General features: G+C 49.7%; 1 long non-coding RNA gene across 2 annotated transcripts in view; it reads right to left on the bottom strand.

Annotated features, from left to right (window-relative positions):
• LOC132020788 (uncharacterized) overlaps positions 1-7,410 on the bottom strand; it is a 33,804-nt gene extending 26,394 nt beyond the window's left edge. For both annotated transcript variants that reach the window (XR_009405085.1, XR_009405084.1), the window contains exons 1-2: positions 7,259-7,410; positions 5,802-5,875 (exon numbers count right to left, since the gene is read on the bottom strand). This is a non-coding gene — a long non-coding RNA (uncharacterized LOC132020788). The remainder of the gene's footprint in view (positions 1-5,801; positions 5,876-7,258) is intronic.
• Between the last annotated feature and the right edge of the window lie 8,064 nt (positions 7,411-15,474).

Below are 15,474 nucleotides of genomic sequence, written 5' to 3'. Positions count from 1 at the left end.
TACTATTCAAGGGGCAGTAATTGCCTGCTGCCTGGAACAGCACTGAAATGGACCAGTGCTATTTCAAATCTCCCAAGTCTGTATCTCATCGCCCAAAGAGTATACAGCACTTGAAGGTGAAGACTAACGGGTCTTGGTTTCTCCCTGCAGTGCCTAATACTTAGATAGTAGGTGTTTAATACCTGTGTTGATTTTTTTTCCCCCACATATGTTAGCCTCAAACAAATAGCCAGGGCTGGTGAGAATAAAAAGCATCAGCCTTAGAAGCCTGATTATGGCCACACAGATCTCCCACAAGCCAGTTTCATCTTAACCCCTCGGCTCAAGATCCCTCACAGGCATCCTGGGCGTCAGCGCTCTCAGGACCACCTGGTCTCCAGAGAGGTCTCTGACCGACCTCGCCCGCCCCGGGACTGCCTGCTCATTGGGTGATCGAATTTCCAGGTCCTTCCCCGGTTTTCAGTTAAAACGACACGTCCTCGGGGTGGTGATGGATGGGGGGGGGGTGCTCCCCACACCGGGAGCCCTGGCACCCTCGCGGGTGAAGCCCCCTCCAGTGCAGCTCAGGGGCCGGCAGAACCGCCCCCCGCCCCCCGCCCCGGGGCACCCGGTCCTGGGGAGAGAAAGAAGACACTGCACCTTTAAGTCTGCAGCCAGTGGAGAAAAACAAGCTGTGATTTATATAAGCGGGAAAATCATGTGATTTGCGGGAACGCTCCCTCCTCCTCCGGCCCCCTCCCCGCGTCGCCTCCAGCCCTTCCCAGAGGGGCCCGGCCGCGGGACTCCCCCCTCCCCCCCTCCCGGCGCTCCCTTCCCGCGGCGCTGCCCCGGGGCCCCCCGACGCCCGGACTGACCGGCGTCGGGCCCGGCGGGGCGGGTCGCGTTGGGCAGCGCGGGCGGGAGGCGTCCCCGCCCACACCCCCGCCGCCCGCGCGTCCCCTCCCGGGGCCCCCTAGGCCTGCCACCCGCCGCCCAGAGCGTGCGTGGAGAAACTGAGGCTTCCCCACCAACTTCTCGCAGAGGGGGCAACGCCGGGTCCCCCACGGCCGGGCTTCTGCGTGCCGGAACGCCCCGCACGCGGGGCCGGGGGCGGACGATTGAAGAAATAATTTGGTAGGGACGGCGGGAAGAAAATCAGCCATTTCTAGAGCGGAGAGGTGCTTGAGTTTAGCCCAGAGGACCTAGCTTTGGGGGGTGGGGGGTACCGATGTGCCCTTTTCAGACAGAACCAAGGAAAATAAATACAAGATCTAGAGGCCGTAAGAACCAGCACAGATTTTTCAAATATTAGGAGGGTATGTAGCTACAAGGAGATCACGCCCACGCGGAGTTAACTCCGACTCCGACGGCCTCTGAAGAAAAGGAAATGTTTAGACCGTCCTGAGATGCACAAACGGTGAAGAGGTCATCTCAGCCATCCCTGTCTCTGGAAGACTGTACCAAGCCTTCCAGGAAGGGCTTATAGTGGGAGAGTAAGGTTAAAGATCACTTCCAAAACCAAGCCCAGGAGAGGCTGGGGGGCTTTCTGGGGGCGAAGAGCTGGGAGTAGAGGTGAGATTTCTCTGAGCGAAGCACCCTTTCCACAACCAGGAAGACGGGCTCTGAAATTGTCCAAGGAAGGCAACCCGTAGCTTCCCGGAGTACCCAATTTCAAAGATTAAACCTTGTCAGGGGTACGGTTTCAGTTCCACTTTATTTCCCTCCATTGGTCATCTGCTGGGTTGGGACACAAGCCCCGAGCTGTCACCTAGAGGAAAAACCCAGTGCAGTTCAGGAGGTTACTAATGTATCCTCTCATCCTGACCCCTGCCACAGTGGGCAGAGCTGGACGAATTCCAGTCCACCCTCTACCCTCTGCATCCCACAGCCAGGTGGGCCCTCCTCCGGCCTCCCTTCCTCCCCACATGGAGGGTCTTTATGCTGAGATCATTTCCAAAACAGTGCCTCAGTGCCCTGTGTCACACCAACAGAAGATCCTTCCCATAGGGGAAAGCACAAGGTAGGCAAATATTCTCCATTAGTTTTAAATCCCAACGAAGAAAAATTTCAGATAACTTGGGGATTCAAGAGAAGAGCATTCCATGGGTTCATTCAGTTAAGTAATGAGTGCCTTCTGTGTGCCTGGTGCCCAGACAGGGAACTAAAGGCACGGAGGGAACAAGACAGACACTGCCCCCCACCCCACAACGAGCCAGAAGCCCTGACTGTCTTCTCCCTGACTCTGCCTCCCAGAGAGACCTGGGTCTCCTCCACCAGCATGTGTACGTCCCCTCCCCACTCCCCAATTAGCGTGTGCTGTCCCCAAGTCCAGCTGCATATGTCTCAAGAATCAAGAGCTGCTTCTATCAGAAGGCGCTAACTCTCTGGTGATTGGGTGGCAGGTTTAAGAAGTAACCCAAAGGCCTGTCCAGAAAATGAGATCAAAGTTGGCAGCGTCCTGGGCCCCTCCCCAAATTTATAACTTAATTCAGGCCCCACCTCAGTGCCACTTGCTTTCTCTCTGTCTCTCTGTCTGTTTCTCTGCTCCTTTTCTGCTAGGCTGGCTGACCCCTCTTCTAGGTCTGTTCTTCCCTAAGCTTCCAGAGCCCTCCCTGACGAGCCCAGGTGCCTTCATCCTAAGGCAGCCTTAGCTGCTTCTACAGCGGGCCTGAGCCTTCCCGCAGCCCTGCCCAGACGCCCAGCCCAGGTCTTTCAGCAGTGAGGCTCCCTGTGCAGGGACTCAGACATTCACCCTTAACCACAGGCCTGTTGACCACAACCTCGACCTTCCGACCCTCCCAGACCACACCAGCCCCTGCCTTCACACAGGCTTTTCCTGAGTTTTCCTGTTTCTGGCTTCCCTCAGCCATTCACAAGCCCAGCCTGATAACGTGCAAAGGGAAACCTGGCAATAAGCCTGTGGTGAGCGATCATTTTAGATGAACAAACAGAAATTATGGCTCCAAGCTGAAAACACCCTGCAAACCGCACGCTCTGTTACTTTCAAAGACGCCAGATGAGACCCCTGAGTTTTCTTTAAAACGCACCAAGGAGTGCAACGAGTGAATGGGTAAAATCGGACACTCTTTCAGGAAATGGGGCCTCTGAAGAAAAAAGCATCCCAGCCCCAGCCAGATTCCATTCTGTTTCAAATTAGCCTTCCAGCAAAATGGGGGGGGGGGGTGTGTGTGTGTGCTAAACTAGCCCGTCTCTAAGATCCTCCACACGCTGAAGCTCTGAGCCTCTATGGTGCCCCCCGCCCCCAAACAACCTTTTAGAACACTCCACGTTCTTCTGAGTAGAAAATGCATTTGTACTCCAGGCCTAGGTCGGCAGCTGAAGCTCAGAATTGGGCTTTCACTGCCGCTTTTTTCAAGCCCGTTTCCTCTTTCTCCTTTCCCTGAAAGGGCCTCTGGTCTTTCCCAAGCTGCCAGAGGAGAAGAGAACACACAGCTCCCCCAGAGCAGAGGGGCCCGCCAGAGGGAAAGCTGGCCTAGCCCCAGCACAGGCTTGCCTCGGATTCTGCAGGGACCTTCCTCGCTCCCAATGGGCAGGGAACTTCTGGAACTTCTAAAGAGCATATCCTCTGGCCAGCCCAAGCCCCATGGCATCCTGCACCCTAGTTTGCAAGCTTTTAGTGGCAACTAACACATTTGGCAAACATTCCTCAAGTGTGAGCCAAGCCAGGCCCTTTTCTCCAGGATCCACTGATGAAGGGTTACTGGGCTGGGGCTAAAATGAGGACCAGCCAGACAAGCCCTGAGCCTTGGTTCTCTGGGCCAAGACTGGAGAGGACCGGGGGGTGGGGGCGGGGGAATGTCCTCGGTCGGCCTCACCGCCACCACGAAGGCTGGTCCCAAGATCTCAGGGCGCATCACTAATTCCAGGCAGGGCTCCACCCCAGCCCACACTCAGCCCAGGACCCGGTTAGGAAAACTCCAAGCGTTCCCGGCAACATGAAGCTTGCTCTCCATGCCAGCCTTCTCTGGGGTGTCTGGGTGGGAGCAGCCAGACCCTCTCACTGGGCTCCTGCTCTGTCTAGGAGGTCCAGAAAGCATCCATCTCCATCAGAGCTGGTCGCAGCCCCAGCTCTCTGCTTTCAGATGAGTTTAAAGAGAATGGTGTTTTGAAAGCTCAAGACATGTTCTGGGCTGGGCTTTGGTTCTAACTCCATCTCCATCTTTCAGAATACAATAGCTTTCCCCATGCATACAGAAATCCCAAAGGCAGTGAGCTGAGCTGAGGGGGCCTCAGAGAGCCCCTGCTTCATAAATTACCCAGCTGTGCCCTGGCTAGATCTTGCCACTAGGTTCCCAGGAAGAGAAGATCCACATCCACACCTTCCTTCCAGTTGTCTACCTGGAATGCCTGCCACCTAGTACTCAAGGAAATGACTTGAGCCCCACCCCACTTACTGTAGGGACTCCATCATTGTGTCCCCCCAACCTCACGATCCTCCTAGCCTCCTGCTCCCAGCACCATCTCTGTCCCCAGAGTTCGCAGAGGGTCTGTGCTTCCTCTCGTGACCTCTGGCTCTGATTCCCTGCTTTTTTGTCTCCATCTGCGTCTCACCTGCTGCAGCCACTGTCCCTCCCTCCCTCCTGGCACTGCCCCCTTGTTCCCTTCCTAATCCCACAGCTGCCCCGGGACCTGCAGAAGGCTGAAGGACGCAGAAGCAGATGTTGACTCAAAGTTTGGGGTAACGGAAGGGAACCACAGCAAGCACATTCGGATCCATGCACAAACATTACTCCCCTAAAACTTCATCAACCATTCCCCTGCCTCGAGATATTTCTCACTTCATCCTAAGTGCCAGCATATCCTATCTTCTCCAGCCTCTTCTCTTCCAGACCCTTCTACCCAAATTCCAAGATCCTGTGGATTTCTCCAGCAGAACCATTTGTATTGCCTTCTGCATGGTCAGAGGACCACACTGTTCTCACTGGAGTAGCTTCCCCATTAGGGTCCATCATAGCATAAACCTCAAAAAGGAGGCATCTACCTCCCAGGGACAACGCTACCCCTCCCCTGGGATGATAAAGCTCAGCACTCTGTTTTCTATGTAACACTTTCTTCCTATCCACCCGCCACCACCGCCCCCTTACATCTGGTACCCCTGACAGGCAAGAAATCCACCCCAAATCACTCCTGTTCTTTCTCTCCCTGTTTTGTTCTCTCGGTTTTGCTTTTGTTTTTTTACTCCTCTCTGGGCATGGGGTGCTACTCACCTGCACCACCTCTGTTGTCATTGAAAGTGATGAGCCAATTAAAAATAAGTATAAGGCAGACACAAAAGGGCAAATATAAGATTCCACTTACAATATTCCACTTACCCAGATTCCTCTGGGTTCACATGATGAACCCAGAGGAGTCAAATTCCCAGAGACAGAAAGTAGATTAGCGGTTCCTGGGGGCTAGGAAGAGGGGAGAATGGGAATGACTGTGTAGTGGGTATGGAGTTTCAGTTTAGGAAAATGAAAAAGGTTTTGAAGATGGGTAGTAGTGAGGTCACCCAGTGTACTTAACTGTCAATGTGAATGTACTTACTGTCCCTGAGCTACGTGCAGAATGGTACACTTCAGGTTACATATATTTTACCACAATGCCTTTGGCTTGGGTCATAGTCCCAGGGTCCTGGGATCGAATTCAGCATCAGGCTCCTTTGCTCAGCAGGGAGACTGCTTCTCTCTCCACCTCTGTCTGCCATTCTGCCTGCTTATGTGTGCGCTCTCTCGCTCTCTCTCTCTCTCTCTCTCTCTCTGACAAATAAATAAATAAATAAATGGAAACAATAAATAAATAAATAAAGGGCGTGCCCTCACCTGCTCTCGGACTCAGTGGTCAGCATCTCTGCTGACTCCGCCCATCTTGCTGGAGGCATACGCTTCCTTCTCAACTGGGGGAAAACAGAAGAATCACAAAGGGGTTACCACTGGACCAGGAGGCTTTAGACTTTGGTTCTAAACCTAGTTCAATCATTCATTAGCTGTGCACTCTTGGGCAAGTTATTTTATCTGTCTCCATATCCTTAGAAAGAAAGTGGAGAAGACCAGAGCCAGCCTTGAGTGAGATAATGGATAGGAACACACCTTGAGAAGTGTGTGCAAGCTGGTCTCATCATCTCTCATTTCACGCCATCAGACTAAAAACACCTCAGACGTAAGAAGTTGCTACTTAAAATAAGGAGGTATACAGATAAGCCCAAAATACTTCGATTTTCAGTCAACATCCCAAAATCATCATCCTCATTCAACGTACAATGGAGCAAATCCTTCATGGGCTGCTCGTCTGCTACGAAAGCCCCCTTTTACTGAAATAATGTATTTTCTCCATGACTGGCCTTTATTCCAAGCCAGCCTCCAGCTTTGCCCACAGGATGCGTGTAGCATTGCCTGGATGAAGCGTGGAATGGGGCTCCAAGTGGGCGCACAGCTGGGGCGGGGAGTAGGAGGGACGCCAGGGAGGAGAGGTGTAGCCCATGAGCACACATTCGAAAATGGCACCTTTTATAATAATGTTCAAAACACTCTCGGTCCACTGACATGGCTGTCGAAAGACTGATGGAAAAGGGCCAAAACAAGTAGGACTACCACAGACCACAAACCCCATGAAGAAGGTGTTCCAAAGGTGGCCTCAGTTGGCCGAGTTGGCTGCCCCTCAGTCTGACCACCAGCTGGCTTCCCTGTGGCTAGAGGCCCCCCAGCCCTGGCTCGGCTTGCACCTGAGGTAAGAGGCAGCTTGCTCACCCTTTTTTCCTTTCCATCTTTCTTTCAATATTTTATTTTTTTAAGTAATCTCTACACCCAGCATGGGGCTCGAACCCACAATCCCGAGATCAAGAGTTGCACACTCCACCGACTGACCCAGCCTCGAGCCCCTAGCACTTCTTTCCAATAAATTCTCTCTTTCCCTCAGGCCTGAAGAGGACGTTCAGGTCACCCACACCCCAGGTAAGGCCACACCTGACCTTCTCCCTTCCTTTTGCCACTCTGCCTCATACAACCCTTCCTGGTCCTCCTCTCAGCCTTCCCTTCCCTTTGAGGAGAGACTTAGGACCCCTCCCCACCTCCATAGAACATCCTAAAGGGAGAGGTCCCAGGACTCCCGGTCTCCGGCCCCTGCCGTGCCTCAGGACCAGCTCGGGCGCTTCACAGGGACCCAGCTGAGCCCAGATGGAAGTCATCTGCTTAAGGCTTCATACTGATTTCACCAATAATTACGTTATGCTCATCCACACCCATTCCCACATCACCTCCTCCCGAGTCCCCTTCCCACTCACTCAGGCAGTGCCAAGAAGTGAAAATGGAATCAGGCCTGAAGGAACCCGGGCGGGCAATCCGGGGACACAAACAGAGCCCTGGGGTTAAAACCATGTCCAAGTGCAGGCTTCCCACCACACGCCACCCGGCCTCCTGTGCAGCCAGGGCGGCCCAGCTGCAGGATCTCTACCGCCAAGAAGCCAATGTTCCTTTAAAGCACAGGAAGGGGTGTGCAGAGGTTTCCGGGGAAGCCGATTCCCTCTGGAGTGGCCTGTTTCCCTTCCCTCCTCTGGGCCTTGTGGGCGCTTGGGGTGACTCTCCTTGCCGCTGGTCCGGAGCCCTCAACCCACAGCCAGCCAGAGGCATCTGCGGGTCTCCACCCCTCAGATCCAAGGACCCCAAGGGGCAGGGGGTTGTTGTGAGACGCTCAGAATGTCACCAGGAATGCCAAAATGATCTTTCCCATTTTTTGGCCTTTTACCTTTTCTTAGTATCCAGGCAGAGCAGACTAGGGGGACTCTGATCCCAGTGGCACCTAGCAGAGTAAGTAGGGCCTCATCCCGGACTCCTCTCCACCCTTCCTCTCCAAGGTGGCCTGTGTGAGAGAGAGCTGCACCACAAGACCACACCTTCCTGGGAGCTCAGGAGCAGCCAGGGTGAGTGGGGAGTGCGACCTGAGCAGACACTGAGCGAGGAGCTTTCTGGTGGGGGGAGGGAACTCAAGAACACCCCCACCCCCCACCCCCCGCACGCCCCTTCCAGAAAGAGCTAGAGTGGTTCCTCACAAGAAACCGTGACGTGCTGACAACGTGACACTAGCCCAGCCTGAGATGTCTGAGCCACCGGCTGCCTCTCGACTCCTCCCTGGAGGCTCGGGGTGGCAGGTGCGGGCGGAGTACTGCCCACCCCACCAAGAAGTAGGCCCTTTCTCGCACCCCAGCCGCCTCTCCCGGGCCTTTGAGGAACCACAGCTTCAGCTTCCCCCGTCTTTGCCCTCACAAAGGCACCCTCTGTCACAGCCTCCCCGAGAACAGGCCTCCCCCTCCTGCTACCCACTCGCGCCCACTCCCCCCACCACACACATGCACTTCCTCCAGGAGCAGATTCCAAGCTGAGTTAATGTCGGATACTGTCTCCCAACAACATGCTGGAACAAAGGCTGCACATGACTAACCGCGTTGGGGTGCTTGTCAGGGCTCAGGCAAACGTAATTATAGGGAGGGCAGAGCTGCTCTCCGCAGCCACACCTGGCCATACAGTAAACAGCACTTCTCCCTGTCGAGCTGGGGGGAGCTGAGAGACAGGGAGGCGACAAACCACAATTTGAATCATTTGGAGAGAAGCTATAAATATAATAATGAGTCATTTGTAAAATATAATTTCATCCAAAAGCCTGGAAAAAAAAATGGGAAAGAAGTTCTTATGCTATTTCAGGCTAAATTGTTCAAGGGTGTTCTGCCAGAACCTGGGGAGGGGCCCCAGCTGCCCACCAAGAGCGAGGCTGGGCTTCACATCCGGGCCTTTCCGAGCCCTCCTCCTGGCAGGGTGCTGCCTTCCCTTCCCCGGTTCTCACCTAATATTCTGGGATCGGAATGCTCGCCATTCAGAGCTCTCTGTCAGAGAGCTGATAAGAATCACGGACAAGCAGCCCAGCGTCCAGGCTGTGCAGCTGAGAACAGTTTAGGAAAGGCTTGCTGTTGTTTTTGGCAAACTCTCCCCCAGCCTTGGGGCCTGAACAGCCCTTCGTGCACAGGGTGGCTTTTCCAGCGTGGTTCCAAGGTCTCTTCCAGAGCACCAGGAAGCCTCCAGCCCTGAGCCCCAGCTGGCCTGGGGGGGGGGGAAGGAAGAGGCCGCACAAAGCTCGGTCTGGGGAGTGGGCTGACACTGGCCTGGCCCCAGGTTGTTGCCGCTGTTCAGGGGAGTGGCAAAGAGCGTGAGCTCTGGAACTAGATTTTCCCTAGGTTCAGTTACAACTGGGCCACTTTCTATCTGTGTGACCTCAAGTAATTGACTTCTCCTCTCTAGGCTGTTACCTCATCTCTCTGATCGGTTTAATAACAGTAACTTCCTCAAAGGGTTGTTGAGGAGATGAAATGAATATGTAAAACACCTAAAAGAGGGCCCGGCCTAATGAGTTACCATTAAGCTCATAAGATTCTTGTTGTCTCTCACTGAGCGTGCGGTGCAACAGTGAACCACAGAACAGGGGCCCCTTGGTGTCTGTGGTCAACCCTGCGTGATCATGGGTAAGCCAGGGTCAGGTCCCCTGGCCTGTCCTTCAGCCATTTCATTACATCAGCTTTCTTGTCAACCTAAGCAAACTCTGTAGTCTCAGTGGCCAGAGTGTCCCCTTTCTCCGTCCTTTTTCAAAGCTTTGCCCTCCACCCAGCCTGCAGGCAGCATGAGGGGAGGAGGGCAGCATGCTCCTCAATGTTTAGAGCCTGAAGTCAAGTGGCACTTTGAAGGCCCCGAATGCACACCGAGCTCTAACCCCAGCCTCTGGGGCTCTCCTCCCTCCTTTCTTTCCTCTTCTTCTCTTTGCTCGGTCTCCCCATCTTGGTCTTCTCCCCCCGGGGCAGACCTGGGAGGTGGGGATGAGGTTAGGGCTCTCAAAGCCTCTGTCCCACCCACGCTGCTCAGTCCTTGTCCCTTGTTGCTGAGAATGGCCTTGACAACCCTCAGGACTTCCTCTTAAGGCAGCCTCTACACCCAGGAGGCCAGAAAACATTGACATAAATAGTCTCCATGTCAATTACTCGGTCTTCTCCTAGCTCCAAAACCAGAGCAGCAGAGCCAGCCCGAGCCTAGAGGTAAGAGAAGACGTGTATGCAGCAGGAAGCTGCCAGACTGCTCCCCGCTCACTAAGAGGGCACGCCTTGGCTCTTGCTGTCCCCACCCTCTGGAGTGAACTTCCTCCTCTCCTGGCCTGGCTCACTTTTTTTTCCCTCCAATAATTCCTTCATATACCTGTCAGTGTTCACATTCTCCTGAATGCCATCCAGTTTTTCCCTTTTCAGTTAGAATTAGGGATCTAAATAAGAACCACATGTTGTGACTGACTGATATGTTACTTAAGTCCCTTGCTGTCTACAGATGCCCCTCCACGTAACTGTCACTCTCTCTCGTTCTATCTCCTTGCAAGTTTGTTTGTTTGTTTGTTTTCTTGTTTGTTTTGATGAAATAAAAATCTGGTGGTTTATCCTACAGAATTTCCCAAATCTGGGTTTGTTTGTCTGCTAAAACCAACTGGTGTCACTTAAATGTTTTCCTGCCACTTATACATCCTATAAATTGGTAGTTAGATCTAGAATCAGGTTTGACTATTATGACCTCTTTTTTTCTGCTTTTTGGTCAAGGTTCTTTACACAGATGGTGAAGTGTGTCTCTATTGATGCATGTGATAGATATCTGGTTGTCTCCCTTTTTGTGATATTGTAAACCATTGTTCATGCTTGCCTAGATCCACTATTCTTTGAGGTTTCAAAATTGTAATACCCTAATGATACTACTCCTTCTTCATGTTAGATGAAACACCTCAATTCTAGTGCTCTTAATTGCCTCATGTAGATCCAGACTTTGATCCAGTATAATTTTCCTTCTGCTTGAAGGATTTTGTCAACATTTCCTATAGTGTAAGTCTGATGATGATGAATTTTTTCATGTTTTGTTTGAAATTTCATTTTCATTTCTGAAAGTTATTTTTGTTGGGTATAAAATTCTAGAGTGACCTTTATTTCTTTCAGTACTTTAAAGATGTTGTTCCATTGACCCCTGGCTTTATTTTTAAAAGAAGTCTGCTGTCATTTTTATCTTTGTTCCTTTATATGTGATGTCTTTTTCCCTGTGGTTGTTTGTAAGATATTCTATTTAATATTGCTTTCAAGCAGTTTGATTATGATGTGCCTTTATACAGCTCAGTTTCTTGTGCTAGGGGTTCATTGACCTTCTTGGGTTTATAGTTTTCATGACATTTGGAATATATTGGGTCATTTTAAAAAATTTTATTAACTTATTTACTTTTAAGTAATCTCTACACCCAACATGAGGCTCAGACTCACAACCCTGAGATGAGCAGTCTTGTGCTCTTCCAACTTAACCATCATTATTTTTTTTATTATATTTTCTGCCCTTCTCCTTTTTCTGAAACTCCAATTACACATATGTTAGGTCCCAGGAGTCTTCTCAGAGATTACTGATGTTCTGTTTTGTTTTATTTTGTTTTTTTTTTTTTTCCTTTCCTTAGTCTTTTTTCACCCCTGTATTTCATTTTGGATAGTCTCTATAATTATGTCTTTACATTTACCACTGTTTTCCTCCGCGGTGTCTACTTGATGTTAATCCCATCCAGGGTGTTTTTGCACTTCATATTGTTTTTCATATCTAGAAGTTTGATTTGAATCTTTTTTTCTTTTTTTTTTTTTAAGATTTATTTATTTATTTGACAGACAGAGATCACAAGTAGACAGAGAGGCAGGCGGTGGGGTGGGGAGCAGGCTTCCTGCTGAGTAGAGAGCCTGATGTGGGGCTCAATCCCAAGACCCTGGAATCATGACCTGAGCTGAAGGCAGAGGCTTTAACCCACTGAGCCACCCAGGCACCCCGATTTGGATCTTTTTTATATCTGCCATGCTTTTACTTAACATGTTTAATCCTTCTTTTACTTTCTTGAACATTATATGTCTTTGTCAACTAATGTCTACTGATGTCCTTATTCTAACATATATGTCATTTCTGGGTCTGCTTCCATTGATTGATTTCTTTCTTTTGTCATAGGTCATATTTTCTTGATTATTTGCATACCTAGTGATTTTGAACTGAATAGCAAACATTGTGAATTTTACCTTGTTAGATGCTGGACATGTTTGTCCTGTAAATTCCTATAAATACTCTTGAGCTTTGTTTTGGGACACAGTTAAGTTACTTGAAAGCAGTTTGATACTTTTAAGGCTTGTTTTTAAGTTTTGTTAGTTGGAACCAGCATATTCCTTAGTCAAGAGTTAATTTTGCCCCACGACTGAGGTAATCCCCTTCTGAGTATTCTGTCTGATGTCTTGTGATGTATGAGGTTTGCCATCCTGGCTAGTGAATACAAATTATTCTTTGCCTTGTGTGAGCTCCAGAGATTAATTCCTGTGTTCCTTTCCTCATGGTTGTTTCCCTCACTCAGGTGGTTTCCATATACACATGCTCTGACCAATACTCAGCAAAAGACTCAAAGGAACCCTCTGCAGATTTCTGGATATCTCCTTTCCTATCTCTTTCTCTATTTCCCTCTCTCCTTTCATCCTTCCCTCCTCCGTGCCTCACTCTTCCGTGCCTTGGCCTCCCTAGATTCCCTGGTCTATCTCCTCAACTCTGAGAAACTATTGAACTTCACCTGTGTCCTCCTTTTTGTGCTACACACTAGGAACTCTCTCAAGACAGTAGGCTGAAACAATTTCAGGGCTCACCTGGGTTGTTTTCCCTCTCCTGAGGACCATTGTCCTGTGCTAATGTCCAAAACCATTGTTTCACATATATTGTACAACTTTCTCATTGCTTCACGTGGTAGGGTAAATTCCACCCCTGTTATTCCATCTTGGCCAGAAACTGAAGTTGGCCTGGTTAACTTACTTCAGTTTATATATTCAGCCCAAGACCCTACTCCCAGAAGATTTTCCTATGCCCTTCCATCATCTCCACCACTCCAAGTTGTATATCCTTCCTTAGTGAGCTTATAATACCCTGCCTGTGGGTGTGATTATTGTTCATGAGTCTCTGCAGGACCACTATGTTCCTTTCTGGTCTGTGAGCTCATTTGGGGTAAATTTGTGCCTACACATCTTTGTATCCTCCCTGGTGTCTGGCATACAGTAGGTGCTGAATTAAATGTTTAGGAGAATGAATAAAGAGAAATCTGTGGTCACTTGGCAATCACCAACTAGAACTAAATAACAACACAGCCATACCCATAACTGCTGCATGCTGTTAGACCTGCCATAAACTGTGGGCACTAACCCTGACAGCTGTCCTCTGGGCACGTCTCTCTTCCTGAGCTGAGCTGGCAGTGTCCAGAACACTCCCAAGAATGTGGTTTTAAATATCCTGACCTTGACAATTCCAAGGCCTTTGATGGTGTGTGAAGTTGAGACACAAGTCACCCAACATGCCAGAAATGTATAATTGCTTCACTGAGGCTCTCAGAACACTCCCTGTCCTGAGGTGTGGTGGAAGGAAGAAAATAAACATGAGAAACCCAGTAAACACTCTCTCCAGTATTTGACACATTCCTCACCCCCACAGATGTATGCAGAGCTCTCTGCCTCCATAAGGGGCACTGAGAAAAGATACCAGATATATTCTCTGCCTACTCAGTGTCTGGATATGGCTGCCCCAATAGGTGCAAAGAAGAATCAAGGAGCAGGAGGCAGGAATTCAGGGAGATCAGTCTCTGGAGTCATAGTCTACACACTTCCCAAAACCACCTTGGCTCTGGAAACCCAGGCTTTCCAGGTCTAGTAGACAAGACCCTGCCAAGCTCCCATTCTGTGTGCCCTACACAGTGCAAGATACTGTGAAGACAAAAGAAGTCCTGCTGCCTGTCCATAAGGAATTTAATATTACCCTAAATGCAATGTCTCCCAAAGTGAGGTTCCCTCGTCACCTGCTGATGTGAATCATCAGGGACATTTATCAATAATGCTTATTCCTGAGACCAATCTCAGAGGAAAGGAATCATATTCGAGGGGGATGAAACCCAAAATTGACACCTTAGATAAAATTCATATGTACATATAAACTGTAAGAATTACAGTTCTTTAATGTTTTATTTCTATGAAGGTTGATTCACTGTGTTGGGGGATCTAAGAGTTGAAAAGTCTTTAGACACTCATCTGGGCATAGAGTTTCTTTGGCACTACAACTCCATTGATAGGCTTCTAGTCTATTTGCTTCTGACATATTCTATGAGCTAGTATATAAAACCAGAGATCTTGCTGAGACTAGACTAGGTCTGGAGTCTGGTACGAAATGGGCCTTAGCGTCCCTCCAGACATTCAGCCTTATATTTAATTTTGAACTATACCTTAGAACAACTGGGAAGGCACCTTGAGTCTGGTCCTTACCTGTAGCCTGATATCCCACCTACATCTCTGATGGGATTGATAATTCCCTTTGGAGGTGTAGAAAACAGGAGGTGCTGAAGAAAGGGCTAGGGAGCCGGATTAATCCATATCCCAGTCTTATCTCATGCAATGTATTCCCCCACCCCTGTTTCTGCTTATCGTAATGTACCTGGAGGCAAAAGTTGGGGGATTTTCCAGTCCTGCCAGTTTCCAGAATCTCAGCTACAGCTACAGCAGGCACATGATCTGCCTCCCAAGATATAATAGGAAACCGTATAACTAGCTATATCAGATTACCAATTTCTCAACCCAAGATATAGGGGTTCTTACTGCTCTTCATCTTACCTCCTTGGTTGAACCAACTTCACTTTGGCGGGGGGGAGCTCCTCCCTCTTGAAATGCCTCCACACTCGTGTTACTGATTTCTGTACTAGTGAGGACTCTTTAGGTGGCAAGAAACAAAAATCCAACTCAACCAGCTTAAGCAGTAAGGAAAAGGTATTGGTTCACATTACTCTGAAGTCCTGAGGAAGAGCTGGCTGTGAGCAATTGCTTGATCCAAGAGTTCACACATGTCACCAAGGAATCTGTTTTCCCCCTGTGCCACACAGCCTTTCATGGTGGTTTCATCACCTTGTTTCCTATGGTGGCCTTCTAGCAGTTCCAGGTCCTCCCACGGGAGTCATCAAATGGCTCAGCAATTCCAGACTCACATCTTCATACTCGTACCTGCTTTACAAGTCCCAAGACTCGTGTTCTCCCATTTCCTTAAAATGGGTCAAGTACCCATCCCTGAACCAGCCACTTAGGTCGATGTATTGATTAGCTGAGGGATAGCTGGGGTCAGGAGTCCATCCTACCTGAATCCCTTTGCTGGGAATAAGTGAATCCTCTGAGGGAACCCGTGTGCTGTGGCAAGGTGTAAGGAATAGCTACTGAGTAGACAACAAATAAGGAGTTTAGAAGCCACCTTCAGAGGGAAAGAGACACCTAAATGCTATTATCAAAATAAAGTCAGGACTGTCATAGAAATGGGGATAACATGAACCAGTGGAATAAAAGAAGGTGCACCTAAGTCTGCCTGGAGGAATATAGAAAGGCTTCTCACAGGAGGAATAGAAGCTTTCCAGATG

Source organism: Mustela nigripes, chromosome 6 (genome assembly GCF_022355385.1).
Source record: "Mustela nigripes isolate SB6536 chromosome 6, MUSNIG.SB6536, whole genome shotgun sequence".
NCBI classification, from domain to species: domain Eukaryota; kingdom Metazoa; phylum Chordata; class Mammalia; order Carnivora; family Mustelidae; genus Mustela; species Mustela nigripes.
The sequence above is the reverse complement of the archived record's forward strand: the minus strand, read 5'-3'. Positions and strand labels throughout refer to the sequence as shown.